The following is a 10,777-nucleotide window of genomic DNA, read 5'->3' as shown; positions in this document are numbered from 1 at the left end:
TGGGGAACTTATTTAGTCTTTTGCTGTATTTTTCACAAGAACATCAATGTCACAGTAAAACAGATTCAAACACACAATTGCACATATGTTAAAAGTCTACTCAGATAAGGTACACTGATGTGACAGTAACATTTACAATTCATTGGCAGTTAATTCAGTAACAAGGAAAGTAGCCACATTCTCCTGAAGGTTCTTTCTGCCTAGTGCTATTTAAATATCAACCACAATGAAAACTCAAGTTCTCATTTTATAACCTCCAGAAAAAAGTGTGGGAACAAAGACAAGAAACAAGGGGAAGGGGAGTTAATAACTTAACACAAACTGTCACAAAGTTTGTTTCTAGCGCTGACAAAGCAGGACATTTTACTTAGTAACTGACACTGACATAAAATTCCCACCAGGCACTTCACTTCTTCATTCACCCAACCCCAACATAAAACACTTCTGACTTCTGGCAATCCATTGCACATAAAGGAAGGTAAGGACATAGGAAGGAGGAACAACGGCATAAAGAACAGAGTTGGTTTGGTTTTCAAGTCAAGCTGGCCGAAAGTCCCTAGTTCAAGTCCCAGATTTGCTCTTTAGTTTATGGGTGTGACCTTGATCCAGTCTTTCAACCACGATTTCCTCTTCTTCCGGGTTCACTGGTGTAAGTCATCTGTCCCAAAACACTGGAATGTCAGTTTCTTTTTGAATACAATAAATATTAACAGGACTTATGTCACAGCATCAAATGGAGGAACCCATGAGATTTATAAAGCGCTGGTACAGTGACTGATCATGGTACATGCTTAATTGTAAGTTATTGGCACTAACTAGCAGCGACCAGACCTGAAAAACAGTTTGAAAACTTTTTCAAACGTCGGTATGTAAAGCTGTTACCCACCAAATAGAAATTGCTCAAGTATGCATATATTTATTCCACAGAAATCTAATAGTTCTATATCGGGATTTGCTAAAGCAATAAATGAATCCTGAATTGTGGAAACGGACCTAATCTACGACAAGGCATTCAGCAGACTCCAAGCTTTTCTACTTCAAAACAGGCCTTAAGCAGGGGGCGACTGGCTGCCCAGTCTCCCCTTCAAGCGACCCCGGGCTGTCAGGGAATCAGGGAATCCCACTCCTCCTTGCACAGGGGGAGGACAGAGACAGCCTCGGGAAGGGGGGGGGGCAGCGTTGGGGAAAAACTCGCATCCCTGGACCTAGTCGTCCAGATCCACCTCAAGCACGATGGACCCCGGCAGCTGGTTGATGTCTAGGGGCTCAGGGGGCGAATCTCTAAGGAATTCGCAGGGATCGGGGAGCCTCGGACAGTCCGCGTTGCGGCTTTCAGCCTGATGCTGGGCGGACCACGCGGTGATGCTTCCAGCCCGGAGAGTGTCGCCGGTGGCTTCAATGAAGGAACACTCTGAGGCAGGAGAGGTGGGCCTGGAGCCGATCACTGGCAGGGGCTGCTCTGGGGCCTGGCAGTAGCCAGCATCCAGTGGCTGCAGCAGCAAGCCACCTCCCCCAACAGGTCCTCCGCCGCCGCCGCCGCCGCCGCCGCCGCTGCCGCCGCCGCCGCAGCGGGGCTGGCTGCAGTAGGTGTAGTCGGGAAGCTCGTCGTCCTTCCAGTTGCACACTAGGTCGGGGGCCAAGGGATGCTCCGTCTGTGGCGGCAGCCCCTGGAACAGCTGCACGGCGGCCGGCGGCCCCAGGAAGCGCAGCGGCCCCATGCTGGCCACGAAGAGGCTCCGGCCCTGCTGCTCCCAGGCGGCGGCGGCGGCCAGCCCCAGCTCCTTGCAACGGGTGGCGGGCGACGAGGCCGAGGAGGCGGCAGCGGCGGCGGCCGACGACAGCAGGAAGCGGCGGGCCGCGGCGGCGCAGTCTTCGGCCGCCAAGGCCGCGTAGCGCGGCTCTAGGTGCTGCAAGGGGGAGGTGGCGTAGGCCCCGTCCCGCGGCAGCGGCGGCGACAGCGGCGGCTCCTCCTCTGGGCCGGCGGGGGCGGGCCCGCTGGGGCTGTGCACGATGAAACAGAGCATGCAGGGCCCGCGGAAGAAGCAGTCCCGATTGCGGGCCGCCGCCGCCGCGGGCTGTGGGGACGACTTGGTCGGCGTCCGGCCCGGCAGCCTGATGAGAGGGCGCCGGCGGCGACACCAGCTGCAGCAACGAGGCTTCTTCTGGCTCGCACGGTTCCGAGGCTCCTTCGAGAGAAGGTGGCCCATAAAGACGGCCCTAGGAGGGCGAGCCCAAGAGAACGGGATAGAGGCCCGCGAAGCAGGCTCCGATGGCCGGTCAGGCCGCTGGCAGACCGGGCCTGTGCCCCGCCGCGAGCCGCTCCGCGCTGCGCACCTGGCCGCCTCGACGGCCCGGTGGGTGACAGCCGCTGGGTACCTAGGCGGGCCGCAGGCGGGCTACATACTTCGGGCCCAGAAGCCTGGAGAAAGCTGAGCCCGAGCTCTGGGGACTCGAGGGAGGCAGCGAGTCGGGTCGCTAGGCCTCTTGGTCCGCTCTGGCAGCGCGCTGGTGGGGGCAGCGGCTGTCCTGCTCAGACCACTTTATCTGCAGCTCCGCCAACGGCGCGTGTGCCTGCGACACAACAGGAGCCGCAGGAGCACACCACCCACTCCAAGAGGGGGCGGAGCCGGCCTTGGGGGCGCGCCGGAGGGGGGGGGGAGGAAGGAGGGAGGGGTGGGTGCGGGGGCGGAGGGGGGGCAGAGGGATGGCTCACCTGCTTGGGTTGCCAGCCAGACAAAAGGCTAGCTAGTGGCCCGCCCCCCTGCTCAGAGGTTCCTTAGGGGCCTGAAGCCCATGACTCTCTTCTGAGGTGGGCCTTTTTTCTCAGTTTTTCAAATGTAGGCACTGAGAGCTATCAGTTTTCCTCCTAGGACTACTTGCACACTATATCTCAGATGGGTTTCGTGTTGTGTTTTCCTCCAGTTCCCGGAAATGTTCTGTTTCTCTTTGGGATTTCTTCTTTGACCCATTCATCATTCAGTCATGTGTTGCTTAATCTCCAGGAGTTTGTGGACTTACTGGAGATCTGTCTGCTGACAGTTTGAAGTTGTGGTGCGTTATGATCAGAGAGGATGCTCGCTGTCATTTTAATCTTCCTGAGATTAGAGCTTTGCTTTGTATCCCAGGATGTGCTCTGTTTTGGAGACCGGTCCCTGTGCTGCTGAGTAGAAGGCCCTTTGGTGTTTGTGTGGAATATTCTATAGGTATCTCCTAAGTCCATTTGATGGCTGATAACCATCTAATTCTCGGGGTTCTGTCTGCTGTCTGTCTAGGTGAATTGTCTATTGGAGAAACTGGAACGAACTGGGAAATTGTACTCACATAGAATGAACAGGTTGGTGCCAGGCTGTGTCTTTCAGTCCGCTAGTACATTTTTAAATGAAATCGGGTGAGCCCGTGTTTGGTGCGTATATGTTTAGGATAGTAATGTCTTGCTTAATTGTTCTCTTGGTTAGAATTAAGTGTCCTTCTTTGTCGCTTCTAGTCTATTTTGACTTATATTAGAACGGCAATGCCAGTTGCTGCCTAGTCCCCTGTCTCGTTTGACTGGAGAGTCTTTACCCATCCTGTTACTCTAAGGCAGTGTGTAGTGTCTATCTTTAAAACTGAAAATGTGTTTCTTGTAGGCAACAGGTAGATGGATTTTGTTTCTTGATCCATTAAGCCAGCATGTTATTTAATTGGAGAAGTGAGATCATCTATATTTAAAGTTAATATTTAAAAGTCTGTGCTGACTGGAGCCATTATGTTGTTGATTTTTGGTGGTATTATGTTCTTGGTACTTTGTGCTTTTGTGATGATGGCTTTGTTTTTCTTTCAACAGTCTCTTAGCTACGCTCATTTCTCTCTGCAGCCTGACATACAGCTTCCTGTATTTTCTTTGAGTGTTGTTTGTGGGATATAAAAATGTCAGGCTGTGTATAGCATGGGGAATTTTTCTTTCTTTCAGCTAAGGCAGATAGTTTCCCTGGACAAATTAGTCTAGGCTGTCATTGTGTGGATGTTTTTAGCACTCTTACTGCATTGTTCCAAGATCTTCTGGCTTTCCAAGTTTCCACTGAGAAATCCTTTGTTATTTTAATAAGTTTTCCTTTTGAGTGACTTGCTACCTTTCTTTTGTAGCTTTCAATACACTTCCCTTGTTCTGTGTACTTAGTGTTTTAACTAGCATACACTGAGTATTTCTGGTCTGGTCTATCTGGTGTTCTGTGTGCTTCTTCTATTTGTATGGGTGCATCTTTCCTTAGTTTGGGGACTTGTTCTATGACGCAGATGTGATTGAAAGAGGGAGCCACATTCCAGACCCACCAAGCAGAACTGACAAGCTTTCGCCACATGGTTCTGGCTTTAGAGTCAAGGATACAAGAAAGGAGTTATGGAATCTCCCTCCATGGCTAAGGAAAGCCACTGAGGCCAGGCTTGTCTCAGGGGTGTCCCTGCATTGGAGGACATTGCAGATGAGTCATTGCGTGCTGCTGTGAAGGTGAAGCCTGGATTGGGTTGGAGACCCCAAGGGGTTGGAGATGCCAGAGTCATGGGATCCATGCCAAGGATAGCTGAACGTTGGGTGTGAAATCACCCTGGGGGGGGGGGAGAGAGAGAGAGAGAGAGAGAGAGAGAGAGAGAGAGAGAGAGAGAGAGAGAGAGGTGTTGCAGTCAACAAAGCTGAAAGGAGTTGGAGGTCTAAGGAGCTCTTTGACATCAAACATAGAGATGCAGAATTTGGTATCAACCCTGTTGCTGTCTGGTTTTCATTTGGTGCAGTATTTCCTCACTCTGCTCCCTTTCCTCCCTTTTAGAATAGTAGACTGAGATCTCTACATGAAGAAGAAGGGCAGAAGGAGGGCTGGAAGACAGATGTGGGACATGTGCTCCTGTGGTAAGTAGAGTCAGTAGCATTGTACTTATGGGTCCAGTACACCTCTCTGGAAAGGTTGCAGGGATGGGTGGATTTGGCAGTATGAGTCTAATGTCTCTGGCTAGAGAAGGGACTACATGTGCTTAGGAGTATGGGTCCAGTGGGTGGGGTAGATGAAGTTGGCAGCATAACTATAGGCTTTGACTATGTGTGGGGAATGGAGGGGCTCAGTTGAGGCAAGGGCAGGGGTAGATGGAGTTAACAGGACAAATCTGAGCTCTGTTCTTGCAGGGGAACAGGAGTACATGTACAGGACACATCTGCTGAGATCTTTAATGAACTGTCATATTTCCTATGCAGATGATCATGCCACTATAAAAAAAATCTAGTTCCCTTTATGTATATAAATGATTTACCTACATGTTATATATGTGTACCATGTGTGTGCAGAGCCAGTAGAGGAAATCACAACTTTAGAAGTAGAGTTAAACACCAGATGAGCTGCCATGTGAGTTCTGGGAACCAAATCCGAGTCCTTTGTAAGAGTAGTGTGTACCCTAAACCACAGCACCACCTCTTCATCCACTGATCTTGTCACTTTTAACAGTAGTATTATTTTTGTAATTCTAGGGATCTGTCCCAGGACCTGGCCCATCCTAAGAAAAAATTCTGACACCATGGAAGGAGGTATGCTGCTGCTGTTCTAATATATTTTGTTGTGACATATATACATACACATACTATGTTTTAGCTATGACTATATCCCATCATTATGTTGTATCCCCTCCCACTCCTCATATTCCCAGTGATTTTCTCAACTAATCTTCTTCCTATTTTCATGGGTTTGGGTGTTTTTGTCTTGTTTTTGTCAGCCCATAACTTTAATTAAGGTTACCTTGAGGAGCATGCGTGGGGGGTTGATTTAACAAATCCCCACCTGCCCAACTATTTTCATCACCATCACTATCAAGTACCCTGTTTTTGTTCCCTCCCACTACTCCTGATCCCAATACTGAGGTAGAACCTACCCAACTCCAGTGTCTTAGGATTTTACTGCTGTGAACAGACACCATGACCAAGGCAACTCTTATAAAGGGCAACATTTAATTGGAGCTGGCTTACAGGTTCAGAGGTTCAGTTCATTATCATCAAGGTGAGAACATGACAGCATCCAGGTAGGCATGGTACAGGAGGAGATGAGAGTTCTACATCTTCATCTGAAGGCTGCTAGCAGAATACTGGTTTCCAGGCAGCTAGGATGAGGGCCCTAAAACCCACACCCACAGTGACACACCTACTCCAACAAGGCCACGCCTCCTATTAGTGAAACTGCCAGGATATACAACCATCACATTCCACTCCCTGGCCAACATAGGTTTGTTCAAACATATGAGTCTATGGGGGACATACCTAAACATAGCATAAAGCAAAATACATTTAGTCCAACTTCCAAAGTCCCTATAATCTTTGGCAGTCTCAACAAGGTTAAAAGTCCAAAGTTCAAAGTCTTTTCTGAGATTCATCCAATCACTTAACTGTGATCCCCAAAGCAAGACAGGAAACCAGATGGATGAAGTCTAAACTCTGCATCTCCATGTCTGATGTCAAAGCAGTCTTCAGATCTCCAACTCCCTTTTAATCTTTTTTGACTGCAATAAACTTCTTTTCATGGGCTGTTTCCACTCCTTGTTAGCAGCTTTCCTCAGCAGATAGCCCATGGCTCTGGAATCTCAAACATTTTGAGGTCTCCAAGGCAACTTCAATGTTCCAACTTCTTGTGTCAATGTCTGGGATCTACACATGTCTGGACTCCTCCAAAAGGTTGGCATCACTTCTCCAGCTCTGTCCTCTAGCATTCTAAGCTCAGGTTGATCCACTCCTCTGGCCACGGCTGTTCTTGGTGGTCATCACATGGTACTGGCATCTCCAAAAAGCTGTGGTCTTCCCTTGCAACTAGGCAAGGTGACCAATAGCCTCTCATAGGCTCTCTTCATGGTGCCAAATCACAAATCTTTGCATGACTCCTTCAGTCCTGGGCTGTCAACTACAACTAAGGCTGCATCTTCACCAATGGCCTTCCTTGGCCCCTCACAGTACCAAGCCTCAGCTGATCTTCATGTCCCCTTCATGCCTTCAAAACCAGTACTGCCTGGGTGAATCTTACACATTACTAAGTACATCTGCAGCATGAGATACAACCTTGGCTATCTCTGGAACACAGCCTCTGTGCTCGCAGAAAACACTTCCCTGAAGATTTCACCTCAGTGATGCTGGTATCTTCTTAATCACTACTACTTTCTTAGCTCCAGCTAACCAACATCAATTGTCCTAGTAGTCCCTTCTATTATTCACTCTAAAGCCAAAGTCACACGGCCGAAGCTGCTGAGTTCTGCTGCTTGCAGGAGCTGGAACATGGCCCCCTTGTTCTACTACATTTCACTAGCTTTCTGTTTTCCACCTGCTTCTCTGCCTAAACTTGGCTGTCCCTGATCTTGTTCTATACATTGACCTTGAGTTCAGAGATCTGAAATCCTGTCTCCAGGGATTAAAGGTGTGTACCACCATGCCTGGATCTAAATGTAGCTAGGTAGGATCTTCCCCCAAAGTCCCACTCCCTTAATCTGGTCTCTTCTAGAACACAGGATTCAGCTCTATTCTACCCCCTGGTGCCCTTTTAATTGGACTCTTGAACCGTATGTTTTGTTTCTTTCCTTTCTCAACTTCCTGCTTTTCATTAAAATGCTCTTCATAAGAGAGAACTTTAGTAACCACACAACAGAATTTACACCAGGCTGTTTTGTGACTTCCTGTTTCAAAGCAATTAATCTAAATTTCTTCACCTTAGTATCTGGACAGACTGTTCGGACAATGGCAAAAAGCAGCCACATTCTTCACCAAAATATCACAGAAACAGTCTCTGAGCCACATATTGAAGTTCTTCTCCACTGAAACCTCTTGGGGCCCGTCCTCACAGTTCAAACCACTCACAGCAGCAAAGTCTTCCGTATTCCTTCTAGGATAGCCCATTAAGCCTCACTTAAAGCATTCCATTGCTCTCCAAATCCAAAGTCCCAGAATCTACATTCTTCCAAACAAACACATGGTCAGGCTTATCACAGCAATACCCAACTCCCAGTACCAACCAAAGTCTTAGTTAGGGTTTTACTACTGTGAACAGACACCATGACCAAGGTAACTCTTAAAAGGACAACACTTAATTGGGAATGGCTTACAGGTTCAGTCTATTATCGTCAAAGTGGGAACATGGCAGCATCTAGGCAGGCATATTGTAGGCAGAGCTGAGAGTTCTACATCTTCATCTGAAGGCTGCTAGCAGAAGACTGGCTTCCAGGCAGTCTTAAAAGCCACACCCACAGTGACACACCTACTCCAACAGGATCACACCTACTCCAACAGGGTCACACCAACTCCAACAGAGCCACCCACACCTTCTAATAGTGCCACTCCCTGTGCAGAGCATATACAAATCATCACAGCCAGGTAGTCCCTTCTATCTTCAAGATGTTTAGGTCAACACATGGTTTATATTTGTTTCCTGTAGGGGAATTGCTAAGGGATTAAAACTAGAATCAGGGGTACCTTAGAATTGGCTCCACAACAGAAGTAAATTTCCCTCATACTCTGAAAGTATTAATTACCTACAGGTCCTTCTCAGGAAGGAGTAGGATTTCATAAGCCCCTCTCCCTAGCAACTATTAACTTTCTATCAATACCCAGGAATGGGAGAGAGGCTCATAAGCATTCTACCCTCTCTGTGACAGGGAAGGAAGGCCCAATCTTCATCAGGTAGTAACAGCTGCTGAGACTTCAGGCATGCAAATGCTATGTCATGTCCTAGAGACTTGAGTCCACACCACTCCACCCTCTCTTCTACCTTACATACATTCTTTTCTTGCTTCTATGGAGCTGTCTAGCCCATGGAGGGGATGATATGCATGCCTCTTTTAAGACTGTGAATTCCATCTGGACATGCTGGTGCATGCTTTTAATACCAACACTTGAGAGGCAGAGGCAGGCAGGTTTCTGAGTTTGAGGCCAACCTGGTCTACAGAGTAAGTTTCACGACAGCCAGGGCTAAACAGAGAAACCCTGTCTCAAATAAAAAGTCTGTGAATTCCACAATCACATATTCTCACCACTTTGGCCAGTTAAGAATCTATGCAGTAACTGCTATCAGACACTTCTCTGGACAAATCCAATAGCAGCACCAACTTATGGGCATAAAAATGAATAATTAGAAAATATTTGGACTTATAAGCAAATTTGTCATTATAGTGTGCTAAAATACACAAAGTGGTGCCTTTTCCTGATTGTTGTCATCATTAGTGAACGTTTACTGCTACCACCATCTCCTCTTGACATTTGGCCCTACTTGCCACAACTAGGATGCTGTCTATTTGCTGATAACTAATGGACATTGCTAAACCTGCTAAGCCTCAGGGAAAATGCTAAAATGCACAAATAGCTTCTCACTAAAAGACTTATCCAGGCCACACCAGCTATAACCTAGAGCTTCAGAAATTCTGTCTTAGAAGTAGGTACATCCACCTATATACTCCGCTAATACGTGGATTTATACAAGCTGAACTATTTAGGATGATGTAGCAGAGCAGGGAGCTTATAAATTTCACCCGTTAACATTCCCTGTAATAAATCTAATAATTCCTTTGTTGCTTGAAATATTTGCACTCTATTCATTATGTTCAGTCTCTCTCATTCCAAGAGACAATAAACTTTGTGTCATTGCCAGACTACCAGCTGCTTCCTAAAGCTATTTTGCTCATTGAGCTGGGTAAATGTGGTGACTTAGAACCAGATTCTCCATGCTAAGAGACTCTCAAGGAGTTTCTGTGGAACGGGGCTGGTCCATGCACTCTAAGAGTGAGAAGTGAAGAGGGTCTGGGTGAAGCATCTGAAGATGAGAGGAACGAAGAGCCCAATTTACCACTTAAAACAACTCAGCATGCAGTCGCTGTGCTTTTCATCTTCTTGTACCTACAGTGCAGGAGCCATAAGCTGAGGTGAGAGCTCAGCACCAGGGCCTGACAATGTGTTAAAGAGTCTGAGTGACTTTGGACCTTACAAGAGCAGCCCATGCACTCCAGTTCAGCAAGCACAGAACCCTTTAAGGCCTGCATCCACACCCACATTCAGTGTCTTTTCTAGGTGGATGTGTACCTACTGAGTATCCTCTAGGAAGCAAAATGCAGGTGCAAGCACAGCTTAAATTCCAAATAACTTGGATACAGAACTTCCAAATGTCTCAGTTGGCACTTGGACTATATCAGTTGTATTCATTGTGTATTTGGTATTTTCAAAAATAGTTATTATTCTGGGATTTCTAATATGTTCATAACAAATCATATACATTTTTAATTCCTACAGTAACATATGAAGAACGCTTAAATATGCATAAATGAAATGAGCTATGGGTGGTATCCTTCCATTCTGCGTGAGTGTAAATCAAAATGATTTAGGGCATCTTTTCAGAACCCTGCACCACAAGGTCCATCCCACATTCCTCTGAGCTTGCTACTGCAGCTGGAAAGCATTAGTCAGCCAGTATTAGCATTTGCCTTGGGCTTTATCTTCAGTAAGTGACATGTGTGATTGTTCTGATCGCCATTCAGTGAGTATTAGTGAAACAGATGACACGGTAAGGATACTTCTAGAGAGTGACAAGAACAGCCAGCTTCCAACTTCCATTCATGACTCCCAGTTTTCCTTAAATATAAGATTTTCTTCCTCCAAGGGAGGACCACTGATTCTGCTTCAAAAGTAGACTGTTTTCTCTTCCCATTTCATCCTCAAGAATCTATTCCTTTGATGTTTAAAGGCAGCATATAAAGTTATGGGTTTCATGATGACATATTCCCATACCTTGTCCCACCCCCTTTC

General features: G+C 47.1%; 1 pseudogene across 1 annotated transcript; it reads right to left on the bottom strand.

Moving 5' to 3' along the window:
* B630019K06Rik (RIKEN cDNA B630019K06 gene) lies at positions 1-2,612 on the bottom strand (annotated as a pseudogene). The gene has a single exon (NR_045448.1). The product of NR_045448.1 is annotated as an RIKEN cDNA B630019K06 gene (transcript).
* Positions 2,613-10,777: the final 8,165 nt, after the last annotated feature.

This window comes from Mus musculus, chromosome X (assembly GCF_000001635.26).
Source record: "Mus musculus strain C57BL/6J chromosome X, GRCm38.p6 C57BL/6J".
NCBI classification, from domain to species: domain Eukaryota; kingdom Metazoa; phylum Chordata; class Mammalia; order Rodentia; family Muridae; genus Mus; species Mus musculus.
Note: the sequence above shows the minus strand (reverse complement) of the source record. Positions and strands in the feature narration are given on the sequence as shown.